The 14,253-nt window shown below is 55.7% G+C and overlaps 27 non-coding genes across 27 annotated transcripts; all 27 read right to left on the minus strand.

Moving 5' to 3' along the window:
- Window positions 1-119: 119 nt before the first annotated feature.
- On the minus strand, window positions 120-235 carry LOC137113464 (U5 spliceosomal RNA). The gene has a single exon (XR_010912592.1). It is a non-coding gene; the product is annotated as a U5 spliceosomal RNA (small nuclear RNA).
- A 551-nt stretch (window positions 236-786) lies between these two features.
- LOC137114386 (U2 spliceosomal RNA) lies at window positions 787-977 on the minus strand. Its single transcript, XR_010913488.1, has one exon. It is a non-coding gene; the product is annotated as a U2 spliceosomal RNA (small nuclear RNA).
- A 181-nt stretch (window positions 978-1,158) lies between these two features.
- LOC137113465 (U5 spliceosomal RNA) lies at window positions 1,159-1,274 on the minus strand. The gene has a single exon (XR_010912593.1). It is a non-coding gene; the product is annotated as a U5 spliceosomal RNA (small nuclear RNA).
- A 551-nt stretch (window positions 1,275-1,825) lies between these two features.
- LOC137114019 (U2 spliceosomal RNA) lies at window positions 1,826-2,016 on the minus strand. The gene has a single exon (XR_010913134.1). It is a non-coding gene; the product is annotated as a U2 spliceosomal RNA (small nuclear RNA).
- A 181-nt stretch (window positions 2,017-2,197) lies between these two features.
- On the minus strand, window positions 2,198-2,313 carry LOC137113466 (U5 spliceosomal RNA). Its single transcript, XR_010912594.1, has one exon. It is a non-coding gene; the product is annotated as a U5 spliceosomal RNA (small nuclear RNA).
- Window positions 2,314-2,864: 551 nt separating this feature from the next.
- Window positions 2,865-3,055, minus strand: LOC137114299 (U2 spliceosomal RNA). The gene has a single exon (XR_010913406.1). It is a non-coding gene; the product is annotated as a U2 spliceosomal RNA (small nuclear RNA).
- A 181-nt stretch (window positions 3,056-3,236) lies between these two features.
- On the minus strand, window positions 3,237-3,352 carry LOC137113467 (U5 spliceosomal RNA). Its single transcript, XR_010912595.1, has one exon. It is a non-coding gene; the product is annotated as a U5 spliceosomal RNA (small nuclear RNA).
- Window positions 3,353-3,903: 551 nt separating this feature from the next.
- On the minus strand, window positions 3,904-4,094 carry LOC137114020 (U2 spliceosomal RNA). Its single transcript, XR_010913135.1, has one exon. It is a non-coding gene; the product is annotated as a U2 spliceosomal RNA (small nuclear RNA).
- Window positions 4,095-4,275: 181 nt separating this feature from the next.
- On the minus strand, window positions 4,276-4,391 carry LOC137113468 (U5 spliceosomal RNA). Its single transcript, XR_010912597.1, has one exon. It is a non-coding gene; the product is annotated as a U5 spliceosomal RNA (small nuclear RNA).
- Window positions 4,392-4,942: 551 nt separating this feature from the next.
- Window positions 4,943-5,133, minus strand: LOC137114021 (U2 spliceosomal RNA). Its single transcript, XR_010913136.1, has one exon. It is a non-coding gene; the product is annotated as a U2 spliceosomal RNA (small nuclear RNA).
- Window positions 5,134-5,314: 181 nt separating this feature from the next.
- On the minus strand, window positions 5,315-5,430 carry LOC137113469 (U5 spliceosomal RNA). The gene has a single exon (XR_010912598.1). It is a non-coding gene; the product is annotated as a U5 spliceosomal RNA (small nuclear RNA).
- A 551-nt stretch (window positions 5,431-5,981) lies between these two features.
- LOC137114022 (U2 spliceosomal RNA) lies at window positions 5,982-6,172 on the minus strand. Its single transcript, XR_010913137.1, has one exon. It is a non-coding gene; the product is annotated as a U2 spliceosomal RNA (small nuclear RNA).
- Window positions 6,173-6,353: 181 nt separating this feature from the next.
- Window positions 6,354-6,469, minus strand: LOC137113470 (U5 spliceosomal RNA). Its single transcript, XR_010912599.1, has one exon. It is a non-coding gene; the product is annotated as a U5 spliceosomal RNA (small nuclear RNA).
- A 552-nt stretch (window positions 6,470-7,021) lies between these two features.
- Window positions 7,022-7,212, minus strand: LOC137114093 (U2 spliceosomal RNA). The gene has a single exon (XR_010913206.1). It is a non-coding gene; the product is annotated as a U2 spliceosomal RNA (small nuclear RNA).
- Window positions 7,213-7,393: 181 nt separating this feature from the next.
- On the minus strand, window positions 7,394-7,509 carry LOC137113471 (U5 spliceosomal RNA). The gene has a single exon (XR_010912600.1). It is a non-coding gene; the product is annotated as a U5 spliceosomal RNA (small nuclear RNA).
- A 551-nt stretch (window positions 7,510-8,060) lies between these two features.
- LOC137114023 (U2 spliceosomal RNA) lies at window positions 8,061-8,251 on the minus strand. Its single transcript, XR_010913138.1, has one exon. It is a non-coding gene; the product is annotated as a U2 spliceosomal RNA (small nuclear RNA).
- A 181-nt stretch (window positions 8,252-8,432) lies between these two features.
- LOC137113472 (U5 spliceosomal RNA) lies at window positions 8,433-8,548 on the minus strand. The gene has a single exon (XR_010912601.1). It is a non-coding gene; the product is annotated as a U5 spliceosomal RNA (small nuclear RNA).
- Window positions 8,549-9,098: 550 nt separating this feature from the next.
- On the minus strand, window positions 9,099-9,289 carry LOC137114311 (U2 spliceosomal RNA). The gene has a single exon (XR_010913417.1). It is a non-coding gene; the product is annotated as a U2 spliceosomal RNA (small nuclear RNA).
- Window positions 9,290-9,470: 181 nt separating this feature from the next.
- Window positions 9,471-9,586, minus strand: LOC137113473 (U5 spliceosomal RNA). Its single transcript, XR_010912602.1, has one exon. It is a non-coding gene; the product is annotated as a U5 spliceosomal RNA (small nuclear RNA).
- A 552-nt stretch (window positions 9,587-10,138) lies between these two features.
- Window positions 10,139-10,329, minus strand: LOC137114025 (U2 spliceosomal RNA). Its single transcript, XR_010913140.1, has one exon. It is a non-coding gene; the product is annotated as a U2 spliceosomal RNA (small nuclear RNA).
- Window positions 10,330-10,510: 181 nt separating this feature from the next.
- LOC137113476 (U5 spliceosomal RNA) lies at window positions 10,511-10,626 on the minus strand. The gene has a single exon (XR_010912604.1). It is a non-coding gene; the product is annotated as a U5 spliceosomal RNA (small nuclear RNA).
- A 551-nt stretch (window positions 10,627-11,177) lies between these two features.
- Window positions 11,178-11,368, minus strand: LOC137114026 (U2 spliceosomal RNA). The gene has a single exon (XR_010913141.1). It is a non-coding gene; the product is annotated as a U2 spliceosomal RNA (small nuclear RNA).
- A 181-nt stretch (window positions 11,369-11,549) lies between these two features.
- LOC137113477 (U5 spliceosomal RNA) lies at window positions 11,550-11,665 on the minus strand. The gene has a single exon (XR_010912605.1). It is a non-coding gene; the product is annotated as a U5 spliceosomal RNA (small nuclear RNA).
- A 552-nt stretch (window positions 11,666-12,217) lies between these two features.
- Window positions 12,218-12,408, minus strand: LOC137114105 (U2 spliceosomal RNA). The gene has a single exon (XR_010913217.1). It is a non-coding gene; the product is annotated as a U2 spliceosomal RNA (small nuclear RNA).
- A 181-nt stretch (window positions 12,409-12,589) lies between these two features.
- Window positions 12,590-12,705, minus strand: LOC137113478 (U5 spliceosomal RNA). Its single transcript, XR_010912606.1, has one exon. It is a non-coding gene; the product is annotated as a U5 spliceosomal RNA (small nuclear RNA).
- Window positions 12,706-13,256: 551 nt separating this feature from the next.
- LOC137114027 (U2 spliceosomal RNA) lies at window positions 13,257-13,447 on the minus strand. The gene has a single exon (XR_010913142.1). It is a non-coding gene; the product is annotated as a U2 spliceosomal RNA (small nuclear RNA).
- Window positions 13,448-13,628: 181 nt separating this feature from the next.
- On the minus strand, window positions 13,629-13,744 carry LOC137113917 (U5 spliceosomal RNA). Its single transcript, XR_010913035.1, has one exon. It is a non-coding gene; the product is annotated as a U5 spliceosomal RNA (small nuclear RNA).
- Between the last annotated feature and the right edge of the window lie 509 nt (window positions 13,745-14,253).

Raw genomic sequence — 14,253 nt, forward strand, 5'->3', positions numbered from 1 at the left:
TATTGTTAACTGGACGTAACACTGGCCGCTGCTGAGCACCCACCCACGGCCGTGCTCTCTTTGCACAGGCCGACCTCTCCACGGACACAGCTGCTTTGACGTTTGACAAACTCACAGGGCTCTGCCAGAAGGCAAAGCCTGCCAAAAATGGAATTTAACTCATTGGTATTCCTCTCCACGGAAGTCTTTAGTAAAAGGCGAAAGACTTGTGCGTGATGAAGAGAAACCAGAGTAAGGACGCTCCTGCCTTCGTGTGGGGCCGAAGTCCCTCGTCGCACCACTCACCACCTTCGCGGAACCCCCTTCTCGGCTTGCGAGGCGTTCCATTTCCCAGGCAGCTCCCATTTCCCTGAGGCCGCCCCGGCCCTTTGGCCGAGCCAATCAGATTGCGGACAGACTAAGATCCTGCCTTTTCCAGGCGGGCTAGCAAACGCTCAGCTGCTTGCAGATCTTGAGCGAGGAGCGAGAAAAGGAGACGGGCAACGCGGGGAGCGGTAAACGGGCCCTGTGGCGGGATGGAAACGTTGCCCCCTATGCCTGCAGGGGGAAATGCAGAACGCGCACGGGGGCCCTGTTGTTGCTACACCTTGCTGTGGCGCGCTGCACTTTTCGGCCAGTTGTCATGGCTGACAAAGCGTAATTGCAAGAAGACAAAAACCAAAGGAGCCTACCGAGAAGCCGCCACTAAGTCGGCAGGGGTACTTAGCGTGACCCCCGGCGGCCGTCCCATTTGGCTCACGCCCTGAAAAGCTGAGCAAGTTTTTTTTTTTTGTCCACAGGTGGAGAGAAGGCTGCACCGTTCCCAGCGGCACTGCAAGGCCAGGTCTATGCGTGGAGTGAACGGAGCAAGCCCCTTTTTCAGCTCCCGGTTCTAAAAATCCGTTTAATAAGTTGTCCCCGTGTAGAGGACATATCAGATATTAAACTGATAAGAACAGATACTACACTTGATCTTAGCCAAAAGGCCGAGAAGCGATGACCCCCACTCTTTGCTGCCTGAGCCAACCTCCTCTGACACTTCTCAAGTGTCGCGGTGCAGTATTGTTAACTGGACGTAACACTGGCCGCTGCTGAGCACCCACCCACGGCCGTGCTCTCTTTGCACAGGCCGACCTCTCCACGGACACAGCTGCTTTGACGTTTGACAAACTCACAGGGCTCTGCCAGAAGGCAAAGCCTGCCAAAAATGGAATTTAACTCATTGGTATTCCTCTCCACGGAAGTCTTTAGTAAAAGGCGAAAGACTTGTGCGTGATGAAGAGAAACCAGAGTAAGGACGCTCCTGCCTTCGTGTGGGGCCGAAGTCCCTCGTCGCACCACTCACCACCTTCGCGGAACCCCCTTCTCGGCTTGCGAGGCGTTCCATTTCCCAGGCAGCTCCCATTTCCCTGAGGCCGCCCCGGCCCTTTGGCCGAGCCAATCAGATTGCGGACAGACTAAGATCCTGCCTTTTCCAGGCGGGCTAGCAAACGCTCAGCTGCTTGCAGATCTTGAGCGAGGAGCGAGAAAAGGAGACGGGCAACGCGGGGAGCGGTAAACGGGCCCTGTGGCGGGATGGAAACGTTGCCCCCTATGCCTGCAGGCGGAAATGCAGAACGCGCACGGGGGCCCTGTTGTTGCTACACCTTGCTATGGCGCGCTGCACTTTTCGGCCAGTTGTCATGGCTGACAAAGCGTAATTGCAAGAAGACAAAAACCAAAGGAGCCTACCGAGAAGCCGCCACTAAGTTGGCAGGGGTACTTAGCGTGACCCCCGGCGGCCGTCCCATTTGGCTCACGCCCTGAAAAGCTGAGCAAGTTTTTTTTTTTTGTCCACAGGTGGAGAGAAGGCTGCACCGTTCCCAGCGGCACTGCAAGGCCAGGTCGATGCGTGGAGTGAACGGAGCAAGCCCCTTTTTCAGCTCCCGGTTCTAAAAATCCGTTTAATAAGTTGTCCCCGTGTAGAGGACATATCAGATATTAAACTGATAAGAACAGATACTACACTTGATCTTAGCCAAAAGGCCGAGAAGCGATGACCCCCACTCTTTGCTGCCTGAGCCAACCTCCTCTGACACTTCTCAAGTGTCGCGGTGCAGTATTGTTAACTGGACGTAACACTGGCCGCTGCTGAGCACCCACCCACGGCCGTGCTCTCTTTGCACAGGCCGACCTCTCCACGGACACAGCTGCTTTGACGTTTGACAAACTCACAGGGCTCTGCCAGAAGGCAAAGCCTGCCAAAAATGGAATTTAACTCATTGGTATTCCTCTCCACGGAAGTCTTTAGTAAAAGGCGAAAGACTTGTGCGTGATGAAGAGAAACCAGAGTAAGGACGCTCCTGCCTTCGTGTGGGGCCGAAGTCCCTCGTCGCACCACTCACCACCTTCGCGGAACCCCCTTCTCGGCTTGCGAGGCGTTCCATTTCCCAGGCAGCTCCCATTTCCCTGAGGCCGCCCCGGCCCTTTGGCCGAGCCAATCAGATTGCGGACAGACTAAGATCCTGCCTTTTCCAGGCGGGCTAGCAAACGCTCAGCTGCTTGCAGATCTTGAGCGAGGAGCGAGAAAAGGAGACGGGCAACGCGGGGAGCGGTAAACGGGCCCTGTGGCGGGATGGAAACGTTGCCCCCTATGCCTGCAGGCGGAAATGCAGAACGCGCACGGGGGCCCTGTTGTTGCTACACCTTGCTGTGGCGCGCTGCACTTTTCGGCCAGTTGTCATGGCTGACAAAGCGTAATTGCAAGAAGACAAAAACCAAAGGAGCCTACCGAGAAGCCGCCACTAAGTCGGCAGGGGTACTTAGCGTGACCCCCGGCGGCCGTCCCATTTGGCTCACGCCCTGAAAAGCTGAGCAAGTTTTTTTTTTTTGTCCACAGGTGGAGAGAAGGCTGCACCGTTCCCAGCGGCACTGCAAGGCCAGGTCGATGCGTGGAGTGAACGGAGCAAGCCCCTTTTTCAGCTCCCGGTTCTAAAAATCCGTTTAATAAGTTGTCCCCGTGTAGAGAACATATCAGATATTAAACTGATAAGAACAGATACTACACTTGATCTTAGCCAAAAGGCCGAGAAGCGATGACCCCCACTCTTTGCTGCCTGAGCCAACCTCCTCTGACACTTCTCAAGTGTCGCGGTGCAGTATTGTTAACTGGACGTAACACTGGCCGCTGCTGAGCACCCACCCACGGCCGTGCTCTCTTTGCACAGGCCGACCTCTCCACGGACACAGCTGCTTTGACGTTTGACAAACTCACAGGGCTCTGCCAGAAGGCAAAGCCTGCCAAAAATGGAATTTAACTCATTGGTATTCCTCTCCACGGAAGTCTTTAGTAAAAGGCGAAAGACTTGTGCGTGATGAAGAGAAACCAGAGTAAGGACGCTCCTGCCTTCGTGTGGGGCCGAAGTCCCTCGTCGCACCACTCACCACCTTCGCGGAACCCCCTTCTCGGCTTGCGAGGCGTTCCATTTCCCAGGCAGCTCCCATTTCCCTGAGGCCGCCCCGGCCCTTTGGCCGAGCCAATCAGATTGCGGACAGACTAAGATCCTGCCTTTTCCAGGCGGGCTAGCAAACGCTCAGCTGCTTGCAGATCTTGAGCGAGGAGCGAGAAAAGGAGACGGGCAACGCGGGGAGCGGTAAACGGGCCCTGTGGCGGGATGGAAACGTTGCCCCCTATGCCTGCAGGGGGAAATGCAGAACGCGCACGGGGGCCCTGTTGTTGCTACACCTTGCTGTGGCGCGCTGCACTTTTCGGCCAGTTGTCATGGCTGACAAAGCGTAATTGCAAGAAGACAAAAACCAAAGGAGCCTACCGAGAAGCCGCCACTAAGTCGGCAGGGGTACTTAGCGTGACCCCCGGCGGCCGTCCCATTTGGCTCACGCCCTGAAAAGCTGAGCAAGTTTTTTTTTTTTGTCCACAGGTGGAGAGAAGGCTGCACCGTTCCCAGCGGCACTGCAAGGCCAGGTCGATGCGTGGAGTGAACGGAGCAAGCCCCTTTTTCAGCTCCCGGTTCTAAAAATCCGTTTAATAAGTTGTCCCCGTGTAGAGGACATATCAGATATTAAACTGATAAGAACAGATACTACACTTGATCTTAGCCAAAAGGCCGAGAAGCGATGACCCCCACTCTTTGCTGCCTGAGCCAACCTCCTCTGACACTTCTCAAGTGTCGCGGTGCAGTATTGTTAACTGGACGTAACACTGGCCGCTGCTGAGCACCCACCCACGGCCGTGCTCTCTTTGCACAGGCCGACCTCTCCACGGACACAGCTGCTTTGACGTTTGACAAACTCACAGGGCTCTGCCAGAAGGCAAAGCCTGCCAAAAATGGAATTTAACTCATTGGTATTCCTCTCCACGGAAGTCTTTAGTAAAAGGCGAAAGACTTGTGCGTGATGAAGAGAAACCAGAGTAAGGACGCTCCTGCCTTCGTGTGGGGCCGAAGTCCCTCGTCGCACCACTCACCACCTTCGCGGAACCCCCTTCTCGGCTTGCGAGGCGTTCCATTTCCCAGGCAGCTCCCATTTCCCTGAGGCCGCCCCGGCCCTTTGGCCGAGCCAATCAGATTGCGGACAGACTAAGATCCTGCCTTTTCCAGGCGGGCTAGCAAACGCTCAGCTGCTTGCAGATCTTGAGCGAGGAGCGAGAAAAGGAGACGGGCAACGCGGGGAGCGGTAAACGGGCCCTGTGGCGGGATGGAAACGTTGCCCCCTATGCCTGCAGGGGGAAATGCAGAACGCGCACGGGGGCCCTGTTGTTGCTACACCTTGCTGTGGCGCGCTGCACTTTTCGGCCAGTTGTCATGGCTGACAAAGCGTAATTGCAAGAAGACAAAAACCAAAGGAGCCTACCGAGAAGCCGCCACTAAGTCGGCAGGGGTACTTAGCGTGACCCCCGGCGGCCGTCCCATTTGGCTCACGCCCTGAAAAGCTGAGCAAGTTTTTTTTTTTTGTCCACAGGTGGAGAGAAGGCTGCACCGTTCCCAGCGGCACTGCAAGGCCAGGTCGATGCGTGGAGTGAACGGAGCAAGCCCCTTTTTCAGCTCCCGGTTCTAAAAATCCGTTTAATAAGTTGTCCCCGTGTAGAGGACATATCAGATATTAAACTGATAAGAACAGATACTACACTTGATCTTAGCCAAAAGGCCGAGAAGCGATGACCCCCACTCTTTGCTGCCTGAGCCAACCTCCTCTGACACTTCTCAAGTGTCGCGGTGCAGTATTGTTAACTGGACGTAACACTGGCCGCTGCTGAGCACCCACCCACGGCCGTGCTCTCTTTGCACAGGCCGACCTCTCCACGGACACAGCTGCTTTGACGTTTGACAAACTCACAGGGCTCTGCCAGAAGGCAAAGCCTGCCAAAAATGGAATTTAACTCATTGGTATTCCTCTCCACGGAAGTCTTTAGTAAAAGGCGAAAGACTTGTGCGTGATGAAGAGAAACCAGAGTAAGGACGCTCCTGCCTTCGTGTGGGGCCGAAGTCCCTCGTCGCACCACTCACCACCTTCGCGGAACCCCCTTCTCGGCTTGCGAGGCGTTCCATTTCCCAGGCAGCTCCCATTTCCCTGAGGCCGCCCCGGCCCTTTGGCCGAGCCAATCAGATTGCGGACAGACTAAGATCCTGCCTTTTCCAGGCGGGCTAGCAAACGCTCAGCTGCTTGCAGATCTTGAGCGAGGAGCGAGAAAAGGAGACGGGCAACGCGGGGAGCGGTAAACGGGCCCTGTGGCGGGATGGAAACGTTGCCCCCTATGCCTGCAGGGGGAAATGCAGAACGCGCACGGGGGCCCTGTTGTTGCTACACCTTGCTGTGGCGCGCTGCACTTTTCGGCCAGTTGTCATGGCTGACAAAGCGTAATTGCAAGAAGACAAAAACCAAAGGAGCCTACCGAGAAGCCGCCACTAAGTCGGCAGGGGTACTTAGCGTGACCCCCGGCGGCCGTCCCATTTGGCTCACGCCCTGAAAAGCTGAGCAAGTTTTTTTTTTTTGTCCACAGGTGGAGAGAAGGCTGCACCGTTCCCAGCGGCACTGCAAGGCCAGGTCGATGCGTGGAGTGAACGGAGCAAGCCCCTTTTTCAGCTCCCGGTTCTAAAAATCCGTTTAATAAGTTGTCCCCGTGTAGAGGACATATCAGATATTAAACTGATAAGAACAGATACTACACTTGATCTTAGCCAAAAGGCCGAGAAGCGATGACCCCCACTCTTTGCTGCCTGAGCCAACCTCCTCTGACACTTCTCAAGTGTCGCGGTGCAGTATTGTTAACTGGACGTAACACTGGCCGCTGCTGAGCACCCACCCACGGCCGTGCTCTCTTTGCACAGGCCGACCTCTCCACGGACACAGCTGCTTTGACGTTTGACAAACTCACAGGGCTCTGCCAGAAGGCAAAGCCTGCCAAAAATGGAATTTAACTCATTGGTATTCCTCTCCACGGAAGTCTTTAGTAAAAGGCGAAAGACTTGTGCGTGATGAAGAGAAACCAGAGTAAGGACGCTCCTGCCTTCGTGTGGGGCCGAAGTCCCTCGTCGCACCACTCACCACCTTCGCGGAACCCCCTTCTCGGCTTGCGAGGCGTTCCATTTCCCAGGCAGCTCCCATTTCCCTGAGGCCGCCCCGGCCCTTTGGCCGAGCCAATCAGATTGCGGACAGACTAAGATCCTGCCTTTTCCAGGCGGGCTAGCAAACGCTCAGCTGCTTGCAGATCTTGAGCGAGGAGCGAGAAAAGGAGACGGGCAACGCGGGGAGCGGTAAACGGGCCCTGTGGCGGGATGGAAACGTTGCCACCTATGCCTGCAGGGGGAAATGCAGAACGCGCACGGGGGCCCTGTTGTTGCTACACCTTGCTGTGGCGCGCTGCACTTTTCAGCCAGTTGTCATGGCTGACAAAGCGTAATTGCAAGAAGACAAAAACCAAAGGAGCCTACCGAGAAGCCGCCACTAAGTCGGCAGGGGTACTTAGCGTGACCCCCGGCGGCCGTCCCATTTGGCTCACGCCCTGAAAAGCTGAGCAAGTTTTTTTTTTTTTGTCCACAGGTGGAGCGAAGGCTGCACCGTTCCCAGCGGCACTGCAAGGCCAGGTCGATGCGTGGAGTGAACGGAGCAAGCCCCTTTTTCAGCTCCCGGTTCTAAAAATCCATTTAATAAGTTGTCCCCGTGTAGAGGACATATCAGATATTAAACTGATAAGAACAGATACTACACTTGATCTTAGCCAAAAGGCCGAGAAGCGATGACCCCCACTCTTTGCTGCCTGAGCCAACCTCCTCTGACACTTCTCAAGTGTCGCGGTGCAGTATTGTTAACTGGACGTAACACTGGCCGCTGCTGAGCACCCACCCACGGCCGTGCTCTCTTTGCACAGGCCGACCTCTCCACGGACACAGCTGCTTTGACGTTTGACAAACTCACAGGGCTCTGCCAGAAGGCAAAGCCTGCCAAAAATGGAATTTAACTCATTGGTATTCCTCTCCACGGAAGTCTTTAGTAAAAGGCGAAAGACTTGTGCGTGATGAAGAGAAACCAGAGTAAGGACGCTCCTGCCTTCGTGTGGGGCCGAAGTCCCTCGTCGCACCACTCACCACCTTCGCGGAACCCCCTTCTCGGCTTGCGAGGCGTTCCATTTCCCAGGCAGCTCCCATTTCCCTGAGGCCGCCCCGGCCCTTTGGCCGAGCCAATCAGATTGCGGACAGACTAAGATCCTGCCTTTTCCAGGCGGGCTAGCAAACGCTCAGCTGCTTGCAGATCTTGAGCGAGGAGCGAGAAAAGGAGACGGGCAACGCGGGGAGCGGTAAACGGGCCCTGTGGCGGGATGGAAACGTTGCCCCCTATGCCTGCAGGGGGAAATGCAGAACGCGCACGGGGGCCCTGTTGTTGCTACACCTTGCTGTGGCGCGCTGCACTTTTCGGCCAGTTGTCATGGCTGACAAAGCGTAATTGCAAGAAGACAAAAACCAAAGGAGCCTACCGAGAAGCCGCCACTAAGTCGGCAGGGGTACTTAGCGTGACCCCCGGCGGCCGTCCCATTTGGCTCACGCCCTGAAAAGCTGAGCAAGTTTTTTTTTTTTGTCCACAGGTGGAGAGAAGGCTGCACCGTTCCCAGCGGCACTGCAAGGCCAGGTCGATGCGTGGAGTGAACGGAGCAAGCCCCTTTTTCAGCTCCCGGTTCTAAAAATCCGTTTAATAAGTTGTCCCCGTGTAGAGGACATATCAGATATTAAACTGATAAGAACAGATACTACACTTGATCTTAGCCAAAAGGCCGAGAAGCGATGACCCCCACTCTTTGCTGCCTGAGCCAACCTCCTCTGACACTTCTCAAGTGTCGCGGTGCAGTATTGTTAACTGGACGTAACACTGGCCGCTGCTGAGCACCCACCCACGGCCGTGCTCTCTTTGCACAGGCCGACCTCTCCACGGACACAGCTGCTTTGACGTTTGACAAACTCACAGGGCTCTGCCAGAAGGCAAAGCCTGCCAAAAATGGAATTTAACTCATTGGTATTCCTCTCCACGGAAGTCTTTAGTAAAAGGCGAAAGACTTGTGCGTGATGAAGAGAAACCAGAGTAAGGACGCTCCTGCCTTCGTGTGGGGCCGAAGTCCCTCGTCGCACCACTCACCACCTTCGCGGAACCCCCTTCTCGGCTTGCGAGGCGTTCCATTTCCCAGGCAGCTCCCATTTCCCTGAGGCCGCCCCGGCCCTTTGGCCGAGCCAATCAGATTGCGGACAGACTAAGATCCTGCCTTTTCCAGGCGGGCTAGCAAACGCTCAGCTGCTTGCAGATCTTGAGCGAGGAGCGAGAAAAGGAGACGGGCAACGCGGGGAGCGGTAAACGGGCCCTGTGGCGGGATGGAAACGTTGCCCCCTATGCCTGCAGGGGGAAATGCAGAACGCGCACGGGGGCCCTGTTGTTGCTACACCTTGCTGTGGCGCGCTGCACTTTTCGGCCAGTTGTCATGGCTGACAAAGCGTAATTGCAAGAAGACAAAAACCAAAGGAGCCTACCGAGAAGCCGCCACTAAGTCGGCAGGGGTACTTAGCGTGACCCCCGGCGGCCGTCCCATTTGGCTCACGCCCTGAAAAGCTGAGCAAGTTTTTTTTTTTGTCCACAGGTGGAGAGAAGGCTGCACCGTTCCCAGCGGCACTGCAAGGCCAGGTCGATGCGTGGAGTGAACGGAGCAAGCCCCTTTTTCACCTCCCGGTTCTAAAAATCCGTTTAATAAGTTGTCCCCGTGTAGAGGACATATCAGATATTAAACTGATAAGAACAGATACTACACTTGATCTTAGCCAAAAGGCCGAGAAGCGTTGACCCCAACTCTTTGCTGCCTGAGCCAACCTCCTCTGACACTTCTCAAGTGTCGCGGTGCAGTATTGTTAACTGGACGTAACACTGGCCGCTGCTGAGCACCCACCCACGGCCGTGCTCTCTTTGCACAGGCCGACCTCTCCACGGACACAGCTGCTTTGACGTTTGACAAACTCACAGGGCTCTGCCAGAAGGCAAAGCCTGCCAAAAATGGAATTTAACTCATTGGTATTCCTCTCCACGGAAGTCTTTAGTAAAAGGCGAAAGACTTGTGCGTGATGAAGAGAAACCAGAGTAAGGACGCTCCTGCCTTCGTGTGGGGCCGAAGTCCCTCGTCGCACCACTCACCACCTTCGCGGAACCCCCTTCTCGGCTTGCGAGGCGTTCCATTTCCCAGGCAGCTCCCATTTCCCTGAGGCCGCCCCGGCCCTTTGGCCGAGCCAATCAGATTGCGGACAGACTAAGATCCTGCCTTTTCCAGGCGGGCTAGCAAACGCTCAGCTGCTTGCAGATCTTGAGCGAGGAGCGAGAAAAGGAGACGGGCAACGCGGGGAGCGGTAAACGGGCCCTGTGGCGGGATGGAAACGTTGCCCCCTATGCCTGCAGGGGGAAATGCAGAACGCGCACGGGGGCCCTGTTGTTGCTACACCTTGCTGTGGCGCGCTGCACTTTTCGGCCAGTTGTCATGGCTGACAAAGCGTAATTGCAAGAAGACAAAAACCAAAGGAGCCTACCGAGAAGCCGCCACTAAGTCGGCAGGGGTACTTAGCGTGACCCCCGGCGGCCGTCCCATTTGGCTCACGCCCTGAAAAGCTGAGCAAGTTTTTTTTTTTTTGTCCACAGGTGGAGAGAAGGCTGCACCGTTCCCAGCGGCACTGCAAGGCCAGGTCGATGCGTGGAGTGAACGGAGCAAGCCCCTTTTTCAGCTCCCGGTTCTAAAAATCCGTTTAATAAGTTGTCCCCGTGTAGAGGACATATCAGATATTAAACTGATAAGAACAGATACTACACTTGATCTTAGCCAAAAGGCCGAGAAGCGATGACCCCCACTCTTTGCTGCCTGAGCCAACCTCCTCTGACACTTCTCAAGTGTCGCGGTGCAGTATTGTTAACTGGACGTAACACTGGCCGCTGCTGAGCACCCACCCACGGCCGTGCTCTCTTTGCACAGGCCGACCTCTCCACGGACACAGCTGCTTTGACGTTTGACAAACTCACAGGGCTCTGCCAGAAGGCAAAGCCTGCCAAAAATGGAATTTAACTCATTGGTATTCCTCTCCACGGAAGTCTTTAGTAAAAGGCGAAAGACTTGTGCGTGATGAAGAGAAACCAGAGTAAGGACGCTCCTGCCTTCGTGTGGGGCCGAAGTCCCTCGTCGCACCACTCACCACCTTCGCGGAACCCCCTTCTCGGCTTGCGAGGCGTTCCATTTCCCAGGCAGCTCCCATTTCCCTGAGGCCGCCCCGGCCCTTTGGCCGAGCCAATCAGATTGCGGACAGACTAAGATCCTGCCTTTTCCAGGCGGGCTAGCAAACGCTCAGCTGCTTGCAGATCTTGAGCGAGGAGCGAGAAAAGGAGACGGGCAACGCGGGGAGCGGTAAACGGGCCCTGTGGCGGGATGGAAACGTTGCCCCCTATGCCTGCAGGGGGAAATGCAGAACGCGCACGGGGGCCCTGTTGTTGCTACACCTTGCTGTGGCGCGCTGCACTTTTCGGCCAGTTGTCATGGCTGACAAAGCGTAATTGCAAGAAGACAAAAACCAAAGGAGCCTACCGAGAAGCCGCCACTAAGTCGGCAGGGGTACTTAGCGTGACCCCCGGCGGCCGTCCCATTTGGCTCACGCCCTGAAAAGCTGAGCAAGTTTTTTTTTTTTGTCCACAGGTGGAGAGAAGGCTGCACCGTTCCCAGCGGCACTGCAAGGCCAGGTCGATGCGTGGAGTGAACGGAGCAAGCCCCTTTTTCAGCTCCCGGTTCTAAAAATCCGTTTAATAAGTTGTCCCCGTGTAGAGGACATATCAGATATTAAACTGATAAGAACAGATACTACACTTGATCTTAGCCAAAAGGCCGAGAAGCGATGACCCCCACTCTTTGCTGCCTGAGCCAACCTCCTCTGACACTTCTCAAGTGTCGCGGTGCAGTATTGTTAACTGGACGTAACACTGGCCGCTGCTGAGCACCCACCCACGGCCGTGCTCTCTTTGCACAGGCCGACCTCTCCACGGACACAGCTGCTTTGACGTTTGACAAACTCACAGGGCTCTGCCAGAAGGCAAAGCCTGCCAAAAATGGAATTTAACTCATTGGTATTCCTCTCCACGGAAGTCTTTAGTAAAAGGCGAAAGACTTGTGCGTGATGAAGAGAAACCAGAGTAAGGACGCTCCTGCCTTCGTGTGGGGCCGAAGTCCCTCGTCGCACCACTCACCACCTTCGCGGAACCCCCTTCTCGGCTTGCGAGGCGTTCCATTTCCCAGGCAGCTCCCATTTCCCTGAGGCCGCCCCGGCCCTTTGGCCGAGCCAATCAGATTGCGGACAGACTAAGATCCTGCCTTTTCCAGGCGGGCTAGCAAACGCTCAGCTGCTTGCAGATCTTGAGCGAGGAGCGAGAAAAGGAGACGGGCAACGCGGGGAGCGGTAAACGGGCCCTGTGGCGGGATGGAAACGTTGCCACCTATGCCTGCAGGGGGAAATGCAGAACGCGCACGGGGGCCCTGTTGTTGCTACACCTTGCTGTGGCGCGCTGCACTTTTCAGCCAGTTGTCATGGCTGACAAAGCGTAATTGCAAGAAGACAAAAACCAAAGGAGCCTACCGAGAAGCCGCCACTAAGTCGGCAGGGGTACTTAGCGTGACCCCCGGCGGCCGTCCCATTTGGCTCACGCCCTGAAAAGCTGAGCAAGTTTTTTTTTTTTTGTCCACAGGTGGAGCGAAGGCTGCACCGTTCCCAGCGGCACTGCAAGGCCAGGTCGATGCGTGGAGTGAACGGAGCAAGCCCCTTTTTCAGCTCCCGGTTCTAAAAATCCATTTAATAAGTTGTCCCCGTGTAGAGGACATATCAGATATTAAACTGATAAGAACAGATACTACACTTGATCTTAGCCAAAAGGCCGAGAAGCGATGACCCCCACTCTTTGCTGCCTGAGCCAACCTCCTCTGACACTTCTCAAGTGTCGCGGTGCAGTATTGTTAACTGGACGTAACACTGGCCGCTGCTGAGCACCCACCCACGGCCGTGCTCTCTTTGCACAGGCCGACCTCTCCACGGACACAGCTGCTTTGACGTTTGACAAACTCACAGGGCTCTGCCAGAAGGCAAAGCCTGCCAAAAATGGAATTTAACTCATTGGTATTCCTCTCCACGGAAGTCTTTAGTAAAAGGCGAAAGACTTGTGCGTGATGAAGAGAAACCAGAGTAAGGACGCTCCTGCCTTCGCGTGGGGCCGAAGTCCCTCGTCGCACCACTCACCACCTTCGCGGAACCCCCTTCTCGGCTTGCGAGGCGTTCCATTTCCCAGGCAGCTCCCATTTCCCTGAGGCCGCCCCGGCCCTTTGGCCGAGCCAATCAGATTGCGGACAGACTAAGATCCTGCCTTTTCCAGGCGGGCTAGCAAACGCTCAGCTGCTTGCAGATCTTGAGCGAGGAGCGAGAAAAGGAGACGGGCAACGCGGGGAGCGGTAAACGGGCCCTGTGGCGGGATGGAAACGTTGCCCCCTATGCCTGCAGGGGGAAATGCAGAACGCGCACGGGGGCCCTGTTGTTGCTACACCTTGCTGTGGCGCGCTGCACTTTTCGGCCAGTTGTCATGGCTGACAAAGCGTAATTGCAAGAAGACAAAAACCAAAGGAGCCTACCGAGAAGCCGCCACTAAGTCGGCAGGGGTACTTAGCGTGACCCCCGGCGGCCGTCCCATTTGGCTCACGCCCTGAAAAGCTGAGCAAGTTTTTTTTTTTTGTCCACAGGTGGAGAGAAGGCTGCACCGTTCCCAGCGGCACTGCAAGGCCAGGTCGATGCGTGGAGTGAACGGAGCAAGCCCCTTTTTCAGCTCCCGGTTCTAAAAATCCGTTTAATAAGTTGTCCCCGTGTAGAGGACATATCAGATATTAAACTGATAAGAACAGATACTACACTTGATCTTAGCCAAAAGGCCGAGAAGCGATGACCCCCACTCTTTGCTGCCTGAGCCAACCTCCTCTGACACTTCTCAAGTGTCGCGGTGCAGTATTGTTAACTGGACGTAACACTGGCCGCTGCTGAGCACCCACCCACGGCCGTGCTCTCTTTGCACAGGCCGACCTCTCCACGGACACAGCTGCTTTGACGTTTGACAAACTCACAGGGCTCTGCCAGAAGGCAAAGCCTGCCAAAAATGGAATTTAACTCATTGGTATTCCTCTCCACGGAAGTGTTTAGTAAAAGGCGAAAGACTTGTGCGTGATGAAGAGAAACCAGAGTAAGGACGCTCCTGCCTTCGTGTGGGGCCGAAGTCCCTCGTCGCACCACTCACCACCTTCGCGGAACCCCCTTCTCGGCTTGCGAGGCGTTCCAATTCCCAGGCAGCTCCCATTTCCCTGAGGCCGCCCCGGCCCTTTGGCCGAGCCAATCAGATTGCGGACAGACTAAGATCCTGCCTTTTCCAGGCGGGCTAGCAAACGCTCAGCTGCTTGCAGATCTTGAGCGAGGAGCGAGAAAAGGAGACGGGCAACGCGGGGAGCGGTAAACGGGCCCTGTGGCGGGATGGAAACGTTGCCCCCTATGCTTGCAGGGGGAAATGCAGAACGCGCACGGGGGCCCTGTTGTTGCTACACCTTGCTGTGGCGCGCTGCACTTTTCGGCCAGTTGTCATGGCTGACAAAGCGTAATTGCAAGAAGACAAAAACCAAAGGAGCCTACCGAGAAGCCGCCACTAAGTCGGCAGGGGTACTTAGCGTGACCCCCGGCGGCCGTCCCATTTGGCTCACGCCCT

The sequence above is a fragment of the Channa argus genome, unplaced genomic scaffold (assembly GCF_033026475.1).
Source record: "Channa argus isolate prfri unplaced genomic scaffold, Channa argus male v1.0 Contig016, whole genome shotgun sequence".
Classification (NCBI taxonomy): domain Eukaryota; kingdom Metazoa; phylum Chordata; class Actinopteri; order Anabantiformes; family Channidae; genus Channa; species Channa argus.